The following is a 17,812-nucleotide window of genomic DNA, read 5'->3' on the forward strand; positions in this document are numbered from 1 at the left end:
AACCGGAGAGACTAGCCGCTCATGGTTGGATGGACGCGATCACCGGGCGATGAACACGAGCACGGAGCCATGACCTTGAGTCTTGAGAAGTGGTGAAGGTTAGGGTTTGAAGGTGAAGGTGGAAGGAGATGATGGAGATGGTGGAATTATGATGGTTAGAGATGAAGAATGAGTTAGTGGTGGTGTTTCTTGATTCGGATCAAGGTTGGTGATAATGGTTGATTGAGAGTGAAAGAGATGATAGGTTATGGCTCCAAGAAGTGGTTTCAAACTCAAGTCTAAGTGTAACTCCCCCTTTTTTTAAAATTGACTTTTTCTCTAAAAAATCCCGTTTTTACCAATCAGCCAGTGTGCAGAAGATAATGCGTCAATTTCTGTCCTTTCAAAAGCTTATATTTTGATTCGTCTCGTCGAGCTACCCCAAATGCATTTATTATAAGCCTCGAAACTCATTTTCTAGCTCAGGATAAGCCAAAATGAAGTTCAGACTGTTTCTTGCGCAGAGTTCAGCTCAGTTTTGCCTCTTTTTGCGTTTTCTTCAATTATGCTCTCTCTAGCATCCGCCCAAAGCTTTAGTAAATCTCCAAAATGAACCTTAAACCCGTCAATGCCTGCAAAACACAAACCATATCAAAGTAGTGTATTCTAGAAAGTAACTTCGTGTAATTAACCGAAATTAAAACCATTAAGCTATGGAATTTTACCAACCCATCATCGGGCAGACTTTTGATGAGAGGACGGCGATTGTGCAGACTTTACAGCCTTTTTGGAGACCGCGTTTTGGATGATCATGATTTTTGATGATTTGTATATTGGTTGTTATTGACACTGATTCGATAGTTTTGGACTAGGGCGATGTGGCCCTTAGTCATGGATGTTGTACGATACAGTTGTGTACTTGTAAACCTTACATTGTGGTCTCGATTTATGACAGCGCAATCGCAGTATTCTCATCATATGTGATGTTTGATTGATTGTTTATGTTTTATAACATGAGATGTTATGTGGTTGATTTATTTATAACATGAGATGTTATGTGTTGATATTATTGTTACATACGTATGATCCGTCTACTTATTATGACCTGACCAACGTGAACACCTTTTTTAGAAGATGCCACCGAGACGCCAGACACGCATGCCTACCAGCGAGGCAGAACTCCAACAGATCATTGCTGCCGCAATTGCGCAGTATGCAGCCTCACAAGGAGGAACTAACGGGAGTAATTCGAACAACAACGGCAATAACAATCCACCTCATGGTAATGTTAAGTCATTGAGACATACTACGATACAATTGGATATTTTTAGCGCATTCGCTAATACCATTTGTATATTCTAACGTATGTGCAGGGTGCACTTACAAGCAGTTCCTAGACTGCAAGCCTGTAAACTTTGACGGCACCGCAGGTGCTGTGGCTTTTGTCAGATGGGCCGAGAAGACGGAATCTGTTCTCCGAATGAGCAAATGCGCTCCAGACCAACAGGGTACTTACATTTCTGGGCTATTCCTAGACGGAGCCCTATCCTGGTGGAACTTACAAGTACAAACTCTTGGTGAAGCCGCTGCATATGCAATGACATGGAATGAGCTGAAAGAGCTCATGCAAAGGAAGTATTGTTCACACGCCGAAATTCAAAAGTTGGAGACTGAGTTTTGGCATCTGAAGATGGAAGGACCCAAAATCGCGGAGTATGTTCAAAGGTTTCACGACCTGTCTCATGTGGTACCCTATATGGTTACACCGGAATTCAAGCGAATCTAGCGCTTTATTTGGGGTTTAGCTCCACAGATCATGAGTATGGTCACTACTTCCAAGCCAGAGACAATCACTGAGGCAATCGATCTGAGTGTAGCTCTTACTGAGGAAGCCATCCGCTGAAACAAGTTTTCAAATGTTGAGCCAAAGAAGAAGGAGACTCACGTAGAGTCATCTGGTGAGAACAAAAGGAAGTTCTCGAATTTCAAACAAGGAACAAGCGGTGTTGGTAAGAAAGGAGAGTCAAGCGCACCGGTCCAAGCTGCAACTGGTGCTGGAAAGAAAGGAAAGGGTTATATGGGTACACACCCCAAGTGTAACACCTGCCAGCGTCACCATTCTGGCCGGTGTGGGCCAAGAGTATGCGAAGCTTGTGGAAAAGCTGAACATTTGAAGGATAACTGCTGGGCTAATGCTGGCCGGGGTGGCCAAGGAGGTTTTCGAAATAGGAATAATAATCGTGGAGGTAATGGAAATCGTCCACAAGGGAATAATGGAGGTAATGCAAACCGAGGAAACAACGCGAATCAAGCTGGTAATGCGAACCGAAACAAGAATACACAAGCTGGGAATGGAGGTGGAAACTAGCAGAAACTTGGTTGTTTTAACTGTGGTGACATTGGGCATTTTAAGAGGAACTGCCCGGAATTGAACCAAGCACGAGGAAGAGTCTTTAACATCGAAGCGAGGGAAGCGCGCCAGGATCCCAATGTTGTTACTGGTACGTTCCCTATAAACCAACCCTTTGCATCCGTTATGTTTGATAATGGTGCCGATTATAGCTTCGTGTCGTTAGAATTTAAGAATATGCTTGGGTTAGCCGCTAGTAAATTAGATATTCTGTACTCGATTGAATTGGCTAATGGAAAGCTGGTTGAAGCTAATGAAGTTGTCAGAGGATGCGTAATCGAGTTGGGAGAGCGTGAGTTTACTTTGGATCTACTACCAGTCAAGTTGGGAAGCTTCGACGTGGTAGTAGGAATGGATTGGTTGTCAAGCAACAAGGCCGAGATTGTCTGCCATGAAAAGGTCGTTCGCATCCCAACCGAAGATGGAGAGACGATTGTGGTTCATGGGGAGAAGCGAGATACACTTTTAAGAATCATCAGCTGCCTGAAAGCCCGTAAGTGTTTACAGAAGGGATGTGCTGCCTTCCTGGCACACATCATGGATAAGAGAGCTGCTGAGCCAAAGATCGAAGACATCCCTGTCGTAAGGGAGTATCTGGAAGTCTTCCCAGAGGACTTACCAGGATTGCCACCCCAGAGGCAAGTGGAGTTCCGCATCGACTTAGTTCCAGGTGTCGCGCCTGTAGCTAAGGCACCTTATCGACTTGCCCCGTCTGAGATGCATGAATTGTCGACACAACTTCAAGAGTTGTTAGACAAGGGATTCATCAGACCAAGCTTCTCACCTTGGGGAGCTCCAGCTCTGTTTGTTAAGAAGAAAGATGGTAGTTTTCGTATATGAGTTGACTACCGGGAGTTGAATAAGTTGACGATCAAGAATAGGTAACCTCTGCCAACGATTGATGATCTATTTGACCAGCTGCAAGGTTCAAGCTTTTACTCTAAGATCGATTTGCGATCAGGTTACCATCAGCTAAGGATACAAGAGGAAAGTATCCCAAAGACAGCCTTTAGGACTCGTTATGGACATTACGAGTTCCTAGTTATGCCGTTTGGGTTGACAAACGCACCTGCTGTTTTTATGGATTTAATGAACAGAGTCTACAAGCCGTATCTAGACAAGTTCGTGATTGTATTCATCGATGATATTTTGATTTATTCGAAGACGAAGAATGAACACGAACAACATTTAAGAGCCATTTTGGAGTTGCTGAAAAAGGAACAGTTGTATGCCAAATTCTCTAAGTGCGAGTTTTGGCTACGCGAAGTCCAATTCCTTGGACATGTGGTGAATGGAGATGGGATTCATGTGGACCCCACCAAGATTGAGGCGATAAAGAATTGGGAACCCCGAAGACGCCAACCAAGATTCGTCAATTCTTAGGTTTGGCTGGGTATTATCGAAGGTTCATTGAGGATTTTTCAAAGATCGCTCAACCACTGACACTCCTCACGCAGAAAGATAAGAAGTTTGATTGGGGAATAAAACAGGAAGAAGCATTTCAGTTGTTAAAAGACAAGCTCTGCAATGCGCCAATCTTAGCACTACCAGAGGGTACAGATGATTTTGTGGTATATTGTGACGCCTCGCGTCAAGGATTGGGTTGCGTGTTGATGCAGCGCTAGAAAGTTATAGCTTACGCATCGCGACAACTGAAGGTACATGAAAGGAACTATACCACGCATGACTTAGAACTAGGCGCATTGCATCGAAAATCTGGAGACATTATCTATATGGTACGAAATGTACAATCTTCACAGATCATAAGAGTCTGTAGCACATATTCAACCAGAAAGAACTGAATATGAGACAAAGACGTTGGGTCGAATTATTGAACGATTATGACTGTGAGATCAAGTATCATCCAGGGAAGGCGAATGTAGTCGCCGATGCCCTAAGTCGAAAGGAAAGAATCAAGCCCATAAGGGTTAGGGCTTTAGAGATGATTATCCAGACGGATCTTTCCCTGCGCATTCGTGTCGCGCAGAAAGAGGCTCTAAAAGAAAGGAACATTGAAGATGAATATCTCCGTGGAATGGAGAAGCAGTTAATACCAAACAAGGAAGGAATGTTATGTTTCATGAAAAGGATTTGGGTTCCTCTGTTTGGTGGTTTGAGAAAAGTTATTTTTGATGAAGCTCACAAGTCACGGTACTCTATCCATCCAGGAGCGGATAAGATGTACCAAGATCTTAAAGATTACTATTGGTGGCCTAGGATGAAAGGCGACGTTGCTGTTTATGTGAGCAAGTGTTAAACATGCGCCAAGGTGAAAGCTGAATACCAGAAGCCTTCAGGACTTCTGCAACAACCTGAGATTCCCAAGTGGAAATGGGAACAAATTTCCATGGATTTTATAACGAAGTTGCCAAGAACGCCAAGAGGTCATGACACTATTTGGGTAATAGTGGACCGATTAATGAAATCTGCGCACTTCTTACCCATCAGAGAGAAAGACAACATGAGCAAATTGGCTGAAATTTACATGAGAGAAATCGTTGCACGTCATGGAGTGCCTCTCTCGATCATCTCTGATAGAGACAGAAGGTTTCTGTCAATGATTTGGCAGTCCTTCCAAGAAGCTTTTGGCTCACAATTGAATCTGAGCACTGCATTTCACCCACAGACCGATGGACAAAGCTAACGGACGATACAGACTTTGGAAGATATGCTAAGAGCATGTGTTATGGATTTGGGTGGTAGCTGGGATAAACATTTACCATTGGTCGAGTTTTCATACAACTACAGCTACCACACCAGTATTGGTGCCGCGCCATTTGAAGCTCTATATGGCCGCAAGTGCAGATCACCGCTTTGTTGGTCTGATGCAGGTGATAGGCAATTGGTTGGTCCTGATGTGGTTCAGGAAACCACAGATAAGATTGCACAGATCCGAGATCGCATCAAGGCGGCTCGCGATCGTCAAAAATGCTATGCGAACCGAAGAAGGAAACTTCTAGAGTTTGAGGTAGGTGACATGGTATTACTAAAGGTATCACCCTGGAAGGGGGTGGCATGCTTCGGAAAGCGTGGAAAGTTGAATCCGCGATATATTGGTCCATTCAAAATTCTGGAAAGAATTGGGTTAGTAGCATACAAGTTGGATTTACCTGCCGAGCTGAACGGGGTTCACGATACATTTCATGTATCAACTCTGAAAAAGAGTCCAACGCAAGACACTGTTGTCATTCCCGTAGACGAGATTCATAATGACGACACACTCCATTTTGTCGAAGAACCCGTTGAGGTTACGGATTTGAAGGTGAACAAAACCCGCCGGAGCAGTGTCAAACTCGTCAAGGTTCGTTGGAATGCAAGACATGGTCCAGAATACACCTGGGAACGTGAGGATCGAATGAAAGAAAAGTACCCCCACTTATTTCCCAAGACCCCTGCAACTAGAAGCAGAGCCTAAAATTTCGGGACGAAATTTTTCTAACGGGGGGAGAATGTGACAACCATCACCAAACCAGGTATCCGTACGAATTAATTAATATTTAATTACTGCTTAATTACTGTGCTTGCTTACCATTGTGGTTAAACTTGTTAGGATCGGAGGCTGACATGATTGTGTTTGTTTGTATATTTTGATCATTCAGAGAATATTAAACAGTGAAAAGTGCAGCGGAAATGGATACAAACTTTGTAAACACAAACATAGAAGGGAATAGTATGTTTAAACACTTGTTTTACTTTGAGTTGAATGATTACAATGAAAATCAAAAGATTATAAGCATGCTTACAATATTATGCTCCCCCTCAGCCTGATACCCCAAGGTTGGTTGCACAAGATGAAAGGATTGGACTGAAGAAGAATCTACTCAGTCAATCAAATGTAATAGTACAGAGTACTATTCCATTTATAGGCAATCCAAACCACTGAAGCATCTTAGCTGACGTCACCATGATAGTGACATCTAACGACCTAACAACCTATAAACACTGTTCTAAACAAACTACTGATATGCAACATCTGATAATCAATATAATACAAAACTAGAGATAACTACTGCTTCAACGTTCCAGTGTTGTAGCCTGAGCACTGGTGTTGAACTTCAGTGCTTTCTTCAAAGGTGATCAGTCTTTAAGTGGGCAGTGCTTGAGTCTTCAGCAGTACTTAGGAAACAGCAGTAGATAGAGCAACAGTGTTTGTCTTCAGTAGTCTTTAGTGTATCATCAGTGTTTGGTTCATCAGTTGTTGTAGTGAGCAGCACTTAAGATCCATCAGCTGTTAGATTACCACTGTCAAGGGGAAAGCAAAGTGTAAACTGCTGCTTATTGTAGTCCTCTGATGTGATCCGGTTTTGGCTTTACATTATCTGTTCCTCTGGTAGGGTTCAATCACAACAATCTCCCCCTGGAACAGATAATGCCAAAACCCTTCATTATTCAGGACCTTTATTTCTCATCAAGAGTTCCTTAGCTTGTTTCTTAAATTCAGCTTCAAATTCCTTGGAACTCTGGTCATCCTCATCCCTACACAATGTAAGTTCAAGGAGATCCTGCAGATCTTCAACACCAAGGCCAAGTGCTTCTTTCCTTGATATGTACTTCATTTCGCCATTGGATCTGACCAAAGTCAATACGTGGGTCTTTTGATCAGACATCCACTTTAGTATTTTAAATCCTAATGGGTTTCTTAGGAGAGATTTATTCTTTGATGAGTTGGGGGATGATGGCCTTGTAAATACCTGCAAACTTTCAGACATTCTTTTGAAGGCTTCTTCAATAACTTTGTTGGCTGCATCTATGTCTTCTGTAGTTTCTTGTTAAATAAGCTCTTGCCTTTCAATTTCTGATATGTCTGTTGCAGTGTTTGGTGATGCAGGTTTGTTTAACACCTTCTCAAAAAGGTTGTGAAGCTTTGTTGAGCTATCTTCTTTCAAACCCATTTTCATGATGGCGTCCTTGAAGTACTCTGCTTCTTTTTCTTTGAACTCTTCTTCAGTCAGCTGTTTACCTTCTTTTTGGTTTGACACAAAAATAGGATTGTATGCTGATTTGAACATTGTTCTGAGGTTTTCAATCTGCTGTTCAAGTTTCATCATATGTTCTCGTTTCTTTGAAGCACTTGAGACAATTATTTTTCTTTTCTTTAGCCTTTCATAGGCTTCATCAGTCTGCTATTTAGACCATTTTTGATATGGCTTCAGCAGTATCCATCCTTGCATCCACCAGTTCCCTTTTCTTCCTTTTATATTCTTCAGTGAGGTCAGCAATGAGCTTTTTGTATTTGCTCCAGTTTGGAGCATTCTTCTTCTTTGCTGGATCATTCTTGATTCTTTGAATCCTTTCTGCCTCATGCTTTAAAGCAACTAATGGCCATTCTTTAAACTGTTGTTCTTCAGCAGGATAGAATTTCTCTTTCATGATGTAGGCTAGAAATTGTTTCCTTAACTTTTTCTTCTAATCAGCCTTTTCTTTGATTAGCTCTTGTGCAAATTCTTCTATCTGCTTTACTTTTGTGAAGTAGAACTCCAGTCTTTTAGCAATGCCTTCTTCGCTTAGACCTTCACTTTCACTATCAACCTTAGCTTTTACTTTAGCTTGCCTTGCCTTGATCTTGAGGTGATCATCCATATCCTCTGGTGGCATGTAGCCTATGAGTGAGGAGAATCTTCTTTTTGAAGGATCTTCTTCTGTATAGTATTGCCTCATCTCATTTTTGATAGCTTCAAGTTCCAGTGGATATTGTGCAGCATTAGGATCATGTATTCCCTCATTGACAGAGATTGGCTTTCTTTTTCTACTGAGTAGCTTTGGTTGTGATATAGGAAAGGTGAGAGCAGTGGTGGATGGTTGACTAACAGCTGTTGAAACAACTGGTGTCTCAACCGCTGTTGTCATTACAACTACTGATGTATCAGCAGATGTCTTCTGCTTTTGAGCAGGGGTTGTGATGGCAGTTGTTTGAGTGGTGATAAGTGGCTGACTAACAGCAGTTGAAACAACTGGTGTTTCAACCACTGTTGCCATTACAACAGATGTTATAACATCTGCTGTCTTCTGCTTTTTGGCAGGAGGTGATGATGGGTTGGCTGTTTTTGATGGTGATGGTGGTTTTGGTGCTGTAGACACAGATGGTGGTGGAACAGTAGTTGTGGTGGTGTGTGGTGATGTGGTATGTGTTGATACTGCAGTTTTGGTTTGGCTACTTTCTGGCTCAACATATATACCATCATCAATTCCCTTTTTCTTCCACTTGATCTTCTCCCCCTTTTTGGCATTATCTGAGAAGGGTTCGTTCATGAAGAGAACAGTGGAGGAAACTTTTCCAGAGGCACTTTGAATGTGAGCCTTTATAGCTTTAATATCTGCCTGAGTATCTTTGAATCTTGATTCCACCATATTTGTCAGCTTTTGAACATGTATGGCATGCTGCTGATCTGCCATCTGCTTTTGTCTTTCCAGTAGTGGTTGGAATAGATTCCATAACTCATTTACAGCAGGTGCTTGTTAAGTAGATGCTTGAGCAGGAGGAGCAGTTGATTGGGCTTTCTGAGCTTTTAACAGCTGCTGCACCATATCTTTTATTTCAGCAACTGAAGTTTCAAGGTTTTTGACCCTGCCCGTCAATTCCTGATATCTTGAATCATCACCTGAGTTAACAGGATCATCTGAATCCCCACCAGCAGTGGTTTTACTAATGAATGACTTAGAAACAGAGTCCCAAAAGTCAGCCATTGATGCCCCTTGTTCTTGGTACTGGGGACTTCTTTCTTCAGCACTTGATAACCTTTTGATGTTGCCAGTGGTTAAAACAATCTCACTAGTGGTTCTCAGTGGTGCTATTGAAGAAATTGCCTTCAAGGGAGTCTTATGGATGTAACCACTGTCCAAATGTAAACCAGTGGGTTCAACATTTGTAGTGGCTGCTCCACTTGAACTACTGACAGGAATTACTTGTAATTCCTGCAGTGTAACCTCCTCAGTTGTTGCTGGGATAACAGAAGTGTCAACATCAGACCCAGTCACCTTTTGAAGTATGCTCTCAGTGATAGGTGTTTTAGAGGAACTGGTTTGTGTCTGAGTAACATCAGCTGCATGCAACCAAGGTATAGTGGATGGTGGTATTATGTGAGGTGAGGGTAAAGGGGTTGAAAAGGACATGTCCTTGGGATCAGGACTGTGGAAGATGGATCCGAGTGGGTCCAGAGCTTCATATTGTGGGGTCCCTGTGCTTACAACCTGATCCTTTTGTGAGGATGCAGGAGGAGTTTGAGGCAAGGGTTGAGATCTTTCTTCCATCTGCTGTGAGGAAGTAGCAGCAGTGGTTATTGGTGACTTTTGTGCTGTCACAAGCATTGACTCTGGGATCTCATCTTCCAGAGATGCCTTTGTTTTGGGTTTGGTAAGCTTTCTGGATATTTTCTTTTAGGTTTTTTTTGTGGTGGCAGGAGCGGGTTTCAAAACAGTGGGTGTGCTGCTTTGATCACCTGGAGCAGTGGGCTCAGCAACAGATACCTGAGGAGCAGTTTCATCTGCTAAATTCTGCTCAGGCACCTCTGCTTTTGTTTTTATTGGTGCCAACATTCTAGAGAATGTTTCAAGTGTTAAACAGTTTATTTTAAAAGAAGCACCTTGTTTGGGCAATTCTGCATCTTCCTTTACAAATTTTTGTTCAATATAGTAGCTTAAAAATCTTGGAAAGAGCAGAAATGCCTTATTATCAATGTTTTTTACCAAATCATCAAATATTTCCTGGGAGTAATTAAAGTTTTCATTGTTTAAAATTGCATACCCCAGGCATTGAATTTTTGTTGGTATTTCATTAAAAGACGTTGTTTTATTTGAAACACACATTAGCAGTGTGTGAAATAAAAATCTGGGTGCAGAAGGGAAATAGCCTTTTTGTAAGGTATCCCTTTTTGGTTGCTCTGCATAGCCCCTGTTTATGAAATCCTTTTTCAACTCGTCTCTAGAAAATGAGTTTTTACCTTTCAAATCATCGAGTTTAAAGATTTCTGAAATGGATTGTGGAGATATTCGAATCTTCTTACCGTGTATCGAGGAGTTGATAGCTGTGACGCTGTCACCTTGTTTTTCAAGGTTAGCATTTTTCCAGAACTCTCTCTGGGTTTGAAGATAAATGGGAGCGTCTGCTGTTATCAAAGTTTTGTACTTTCATGCAGATAAGATGTCAATGATGGAGTCGAAAGTGTTGTCAGTTGTGGGTTTTGTGAGTATACCCACATAGTTGTGAGGAGATTTTTAGCGAATCTCCGTAGTTTCAGCGGCCATTTGAGTGGCGTCTGATGGGGTGGAGGAAGAGGATGGTTTTGATTTTGACTTCGATTTTGGTTTCGTCATTTTTGATGAAGAAGATCGAAGAAGGTTTTGTGAGGAAGAGTGGGAAACTGCTTTGTGAAGAGAATATTTGGAATTCAATTCGACAGTGTGAGCCTCTGTTTGGGTTTAATCAGGGTTTTATTTTAGGGAAAAAGTGAATGCTGATGTGGTAGCGATTATAATGATCTGACGGCTAAAAGCTGACCACGTGCCAACCCCTGATGAAATGGTAAATAATGGAGGACAGTTGTTTTAACAACCACTGATGGATCAAGCATCAGTAGTTACAACGGTAAGGAAATGAAGCAGTGGGTGTATCAGTGGATAGAATAATGATTTTAAACATTAGTGTTTTTGAAAGAGCAGAGGTTGACTATCAGCAGTGGACAGACTTTAGAGAACAGATGTTGAGGCACAACAGCATTTAAGGTACAACAGTGGTTGAAGACAATAATGAGGATCATTAGTATAACAACTATTTGTGCAGCAGTGTTTTGACTTTTGACAAATAATTTTAGCATCTGCTTGTTTAGATGTAGGAATTGATTTTGTCTTGTGAAAGCACAATATCTTATCAAACATCTGTTGAGCTCCAGAAATGCTATTCTTAACAAAATACATTTTAGATGTATATTATCAAGATTAATTTGCCAGCAGTTATCTACAGAAATTTTTGTTCAAGGTTTTGCCACATGTTCATTACTCCTGACAGTGGTTTAGCATCCCAGATGATGAAGACTTTTCTACTAAAACTACTCATTTTGTGTCTAATTACTTGAACTAGAACATGAGTATCTCAGTAGTTCAAAATCAATTTGCAATCAATTTTTGATATGTGACAATCAAACTTGAGCTTAACATGACCTTGATGTGTGTGTCATTTCCTTTTGATCAGTTTTAAGGATAGTAATTTCACACAAAAATTAAGAAATTACATCCTGACCGGTGAGAAACTTTTACTTATAAAAAATGAGTAAAAGTACAAAATATATTATCCAGAAAAAATGAGACAATATATCCGGTTTTATTTGAGAAAAACACCTAAAAAAAATAAAGGATGTTTTGAAAAACATCGAAAGGATCTGACAACTTTTCAAGTAAGTTCATGATTATATCATTCTCAAGTTATTTTGACCATTGTTTTGGGTCATTTTCTAGACAATTGATTGTAAATGTTCTTTTAAGGACAATCACTGGAGATGCCATTGTTACCTGAACGATTCCTGTTTTTGATGAAAGCACACAGTTGCACGATGACCATTGTTTACCCAACTTTGACCTCATAAGTGTTTTATGCTTATTCTCTTTTTCTTTTGGATTCAAAAGTTTTGAGATATCCACACTTTGAGATTTGTTCATTTCCCTTTTCCCTTTTTACCCTTTCCATTCACATGTTCAGAAATACTCACTGGGAGATTTTATTTTGAACAAGCTTAGTCCAGAATCATTTTGAAGTAATGTTTTGAGAGATCTGGCCACATTTGTACATGTTTTATTACCAGATCTCAGATTACGTATGATTTGGACTGTTTTGACACCTTATTTTCTTAATGTGTTTTGACAAGGTTGATTTGGTCCTTTTGAGGATTCTCAACCTGCCTTTGAGCATATAAGAAATTTTGACTAAAGCTTTATTTCCCTCTTTCTATGTTAGCAGAGTACCTGTGTTTAGATGAACAATGGTTTTGCTAATCTGAGGTGCATACTTTAGTGTAAAATATGAAAACATCACAAATTTCATAACAACAGTTGAAATCAATTTTGAATGAAGATAAGCATACCATAGTTACCAGATAAGTTTCCAGATCTGGAAACTATGAGTGATATGTGTATGATATCACTTGTTGCGTGAAATTTTTGTGTCATATGACATCTTGGTTGATTTACAGAGTTTCTGAATAACCATTTTGATCATGATTCACTCGTTACTCTGTTTTTCAATTGAATACAACCATCCTTAGTATCAATGAATTTTGAGCCGAACTGTTATGTCAAATTGATTGTTAGATCGAATTTGACTGTCCAAGCTCTGATACCAATTGTTAGGATCGGAGGCTGACATGATTGTGTTTGTTTGTATATTTTGATCATTCAGAGAATATTAAACAGTGAAAAGTGCAGCGGAAATGGATACAAACTTTGTAAACACAAACATAGAAGGGAATAGTATGTTTAAACACTTGTTTTACTTTGAGTCGAATGATTACAATGAAAATCAAAAGATTACAAGCATGCTTACAATACTGTGCTCCCCCTCAGCCTGATACCCCAAGGTTGGTTGCACAAGATGAAAGGATTGGACTGAAAAAGAATCTACTCAGTCAATCAAATGTAACAGTACAGAGTACTGTTCCATTTATAGGCAATCCAAACCACTGAAGCATCTTAGCTGACGTCACCATGATAGTGACATCTAACGACCTAACAACCTATAAACACTGTTCTATACAAACTACTGATATGCAACATCTGATAATCAATATAATACAAAACTAGAGATAACTACTGCTTCAACGTTCCACTGTTGTAGCCTGAGCACTGGTGTTGAACTTCAGTGCTTTCTTCAAAGGTGATCAGTCTTTGAGTGGGCAGTGCTTGAGTCTTCAGAAGTACTTAGGAAACATCAGTAGATAGAGAAACAGTGTTTGTCTTCAGCAGTCTTTAGAGTATCATCAGTGTTTGGTTCATCAGTTGTTGTAGTGAGCAGCACTTAAGATCCATCAGCTGTTAGATTACCACTCTCAAGGGGAAAGCAAAGTGTAAACTACTTGTGACATCTGTGTCTGTGATATCATTTTACAAACTCTGAACAATACAATATTAATAAAACAATGTGTTTTGATCCCAATGTTTGTCATTTATGTTTGGTTTTGTGCCCATGTTGATTTTTGATCGATTTTGAACTCTATATCGTTTTCTGGAAAGTTATACGCAAACTGATGCGTAAACACGATCAGTTTAACGTGACAAACACTCCGGAACATCATCATAAACTTAACATACCTTAAATAACCTTTACATAACTTAGAAATAAGTTTTAAAGGCTTTGGTATGGCAAAAACAAGTTTATTCGCTCTCAGGGACTATTTGCGTCAACTTGCGAAAGTCTGCCGTTTCGTAAGGCAACGTACAGTCCGGAACTTGATCATAAGTTAAACATACCATAAATAACCTAAACATGGCTTAGAAATAAGCTTTGATAGGTTCGGTGTGCGAAAACATGCTTACATGATCTTACAGGGACTAAAAGTGTCAAAAACGACGTAAGTTTGCATTTTCGCGCGTATCTTACGTTCTGGACACATCTGGACATCCAAAATTTTTGTACACACTAAAATATTTTTATTTTAGTGATCGCCATGCAAAAATTCCATTCGTCGCTTAATTTGGATCGTTTTCGCGTCCGTTCAAGTTTCGTCGTAATTAACCGAACAACGCGATCGTACGACCAAACGAACCGACATCTGAGATGTTTTCAAGCATGTTTTGAGTCCCCTATACTTTAACTTCATTTTAGAGCCTTGAAATGAGGTTAACGGGGTTTAAACGCATCGAAAAAGGCTTTAAACACGTGCAGGGACCATTTCTGTCAATTTTGAAACTTTGCTGAACCTGATGCATGCTAGCGTAGCGCGAGCCCTCCTGCCTATGCCGTCGCGCTACGCGAGTGCCACATCTGGGCAGAAAGTTCATTTTCAGCAACAGTTTGCAAATTCAGGGGCTGTTTGTGCAATTTCTTTGTGTGGTGGGCAAGTTTGTGTGTTCACCAAGGCTTCTAATCAGCTTGTAACACATGTATGGCTAGGATTAATGCTTAATGACCAAGCAAAACACTTGTGATGATCCTATTAACTCACCACAAGTATAAATAGCCATCCAAACTCCTTCATTCTTTGCTCATTCTCATTTCTATTCTCTCAAATCTGCTTTGGAGCTCTCTTCTAAGCTTATTGGGACTTTGTCTTCTTGTAGAAAAGATAGCAAGGACCTTAAGTGAGCTTCTTTCATTCTTTTTATTTCCTTTTTCCTTTTGTAGTGCAGAAAGTCAAACAGTTTGGCCAACAGTTTGACTTTCGGTTTTGACCATCAATTGGTCAAGTCAAAGTTCAATTGAACTTTGACACGTGATTGTAATCACGATAGTTATAATCCTTCGTGATTATAACCGCTGATTACCACGTTAGCTAGTTGTAGTGTCGAGTCAAAGTTTCGGTCAAAATGCGTTTTAGCACGCATTTTGCAACGGAACTACATTGGGTATCAAAACACTTTGTTTTGATACCAAATCAGTAGGTTAGACATGTTTTGACATGTCTAACTCGACACTATTAGTTTGTGCTTGTTTAGGGTCGTAAGGTAAGCGGTCTAAACAACCGCTTAGACTTTCGAACCCGACCCGTTTGGTCGATCTTTAGGATCCGACCAAGCTTAGTTAGTGATCATAGTTTCATAGGGAATAACCACTGAGGTTATAACCTTATGATCACCTAGGATTGGTTAGTCATATGCTTGTTAGCTTGTATGCCCATAGGAAATGACCAAAATGCCCTTTTGAAGCATAAATCCGTATTTTGACTATGTGAACATAATTTTGACATATAATCTGATTTAGTAACATGTTTAGGGATAATTGGGCATGTAAGACTTGACATAGCACATAGTTAACCATCCGATCATAGTTTTACGCCAACGACGCCTTATAGTAGCTTATGTTACCATAATGTGTCGAAACGGGTCAAAAGCACTTAGGTAGGCCTTCCAATCAGAATGTTGGGACTAATAAATCATACCATATGAGCTCAATTACTCATTTGATTTATAGAACCTCATTCTATCCTATCTCCCGATTTAGGAGCCGTTTATTAACATAGTTACCTATATTAGGTGCCGGTTGATTCCGTAACCCTTGGAGCTTAAATTGGTCTTATTCTCAAGACTAATTAGCAATCCCAAGTGAGTACATAGTTCCCCTCCTTTACCGTTTTCAAATATTTTGGGGTGATACACATGTACATACATGTTACTTTTGTGCATTTCATGCTTTTATGACATAAACATGCTAGTTTCACCTAGTACATATATAGTACATGCTTTCCATTGTGTTTTGCTATGTATGTCAAGCATGCTAGCACATTGATTTGTTACACATTTGTTGCATATGTTTACTTAGCATATGTAGCACATTGTTTTACATGACGTTTCTGCTATGTATGTTTACTGAGCATGCTAGCACATTGTTTTACATGAACATTTCTACTAGGCATGTTTACTTAGCATTCCTAGTACATGGTTTTCACATGCTACATTGGTTATGACATTTGGTATGTTCAATCGGGACAATAATACATTCATTAACATTAGCTACGCCGCTCGGACTTATGTAATGGTACCATAGGAATTGACAACTCCCGTTTCCGACTTCCTGGGTTTGTTTGGAAGTTGGGGATGACAGAATCCGACTACATAACTTTAGATGAACCTTTAATTCGTTTAAGGGTTTGTCGCCACAGTCTCAAGGCTTGAATGTATGCGATTAACATTACTGCATAAATGTTTGTAATCATAAAGCATTGTTTTTCTGCAAAGCATAACATTTGATTTAAACTTAGGTTTATTCAAAAACATGTTTTGTACATTTTCTATGGGGTTGAGTAACTTCTAGTTATTCACCATACATGACATTTGTTTTCACATTAGACATCATTACATAGTTAAGTAGATGATTTCCTACTTGCTATGCATTTCATTGGTTTTACATGATATACATGACATTGTACATAGTTTACACATACACATATTGACATGGAACAAGACATTTTGGTTGGTTATTGATAAGTGACTTATGTAACGGGGTTATGTGTTATATGATAAAAGCATGGTGGATACGCCGCTGGTACTTCCTATATATAAGTGCTTTTATCGTATTATACATCGTTGCGTTATATAAACCACTTGGGCAACACATGAAACATTTCATACATAAACATGACATTGTTTTACAAATTACACATTTTTATACAAATTCACTTTTACTTGGTTATTCATTTAACCATGCATTATCATTTCATCATCATTTGATTTTCATTGATTTTCACATGGTTTTACAAAGGAAAACATTTTACAAGGTTCATGACTACATTTTATTAAACTCTCCTTTCAAATACAAGTCATGAATCTACATAAACAAAACCTATGTATCTCACAGGCATTTTTATGCTGACGTACCTATTTTTACATGTGTTTCAGGTGCTAATGCATGATGATGCTTGTGCTTCACTTAGGCGGACTCGGGCCTTAGTGACTTAAAAGACAGTTATTATGTTAGTTTAGTTTGAACTCAAAGACAATGTAACTTTAAATTTTAATAATACATAACTTTATTTACCATGGTTGTTGAAACAATAATTCTGTCGCCACTCACCTCCCCGGCGTTTCCGCCGCGGTTTGTTGTTTTACGCGGCCGGGGTGTGACAGAAGAGTTGGTATCAGAGCCAATGGTTATAGGGAATTAGGTTATTAGCAATGCTTTGACCTAGACTATAACTTTCTAGGACCCTAACACAAGTTTACTTGTGTTTAGATTTTAAAACAATACCCGTCACCTATCCTTAGGTGATTACCAAAACTTGAACATAATATTCCAAAACGATTTTGAAATCAATCATCTATCCTTAGATGATTTCTTTTTGGCCTCGTGCCTTCCAATTTTTCAAAATCTCGTCAAAGTTTTGGGTCTAAATAATGTGAACACGTGCAAACTGGAAGAGTGAATGCCTGTACCCTGAGTTTTCTGTCTAAGGCTAGAGTGTTCGTACAAATCCGCATTATCGGACCAGTCACTCTTACCTGGGAACTCTTGGGGTGAGTGTTCACTTCTAGGCGAGCATGTCTTCAGTAATACATTATTATGACTCATTTACTTTGATTTGTCACTGTGTGTTGTTTGTTTGCTTTGTGGTAACAAACAAATGACCACATTCCTTGCTTTTTGTCGATTTTATTGTTATCTCATTTTCATCACATCATCTCACTCGTTTTCTCTCATGTTTCCTCTTTTAGAATGCCTCCTCGACGTAACGTTCAGCAACCTGATGCCGAACTGGCAGCTATTATAGCACAGCAGATGGCTGCTAT

This window comes from Helianthus annuus, chromosome 1, assembly GCF_002127325.2.
Source record: "Helianthus annuus cultivar XRQ/B chromosome 1, HanXRQr2.0-SUNRISE, whole genome shotgun sequence".
NCBI classification, from domain to species: Eukaryota; Viridiplantae; Streptophyta; class Magnoliopsida; order Asterales; family Asteraceae; genus Helianthus; species Helianthus annuus.